Source organism: Penaeus monodon, chromosome 21 (assembly GCF_015228065.2).
Source record: "Penaeus monodon isolate SGIC_2016 chromosome 21, NSTDA_Pmon_1, whole genome shotgun sequence".
Lineage (NCBI taxonomy): Eukaryota > Metazoa > Arthropoda > Malacostraca > Decapoda > Penaeidae > Penaeus > Penaeus monodon.
Genome location: NC_051406.1, coordinates 23,185,999 through 23,186,574, shown reverse-complemented (window position 1 = coordinate 23,186,574; position 576 = coordinate 23,185,999). Strand labels below are relative to the sequence as shown.

Below are 576 nucleotides of genomic sequence, written 5' to 3'. Positions count from 1 at the left end.
AAAGAGCAACATTCAAGAGAAATGGCGATGCTCTTCGAAGGAAACAGCATTAAGAATACAAACGGCACTTGTGATAAGATGATGATAATGGCGTCATTAATAATACCGAGAGAGAGAGAGAAAAAAAAAGAATTATCTTCTCTCATCTTCCCCTTCTGAGAAATCTTGGAGGATAGATGGGGCGCCTCGCAGACTGCAGGAGGGGGAGAGGAGGGAGGGGAAAGGAGAGGGGGTGAGGAGGGTGGTGGAGGGGAGCAGACGGAATGAAGGGGGGGGCGAGGAGGGGAGGAGAGGGGAAGAGGGGAGGGAGTAGGAAGAAGGTGATAGGAGGGGGAGAGGCCGAAGTAGGGGAGGGGGAGGAGAGGGGATGAGAGGAGGGGAGGAAGGGGGAGATGGAGGAGAGGGAAGGAGGAGAGGGGAGAGGGGAAGGAAGGAAGGAGGGGGAGGAGGGAAAGAGGGAAGGAGAGGAGGAGGAAGAATTGGGGGGGGGGGGGTGAGCGTTCCTTGGGGATACTGCCGGGAATGCGTCTCGAAAATGGCTCCTTCTGCTGATATGAAATTGCCGGATGGGATGTG

The 576-nt window shown here is 55.4% G+C and overlaps 1 protein-coding gene across 1 annotated transcript in view; it reads left to right on the top strand.

Moving 5' to 3' along the window:
* LOC119586615 (NUAK family SNF1-like kinase 1) overlaps positions 1 to 576 on the top strand; it is an 18,566-nt gene that overhangs the window by 5,590 nt on the left and 12,400 nt on the right. The window lies entirely within an intron of this gene.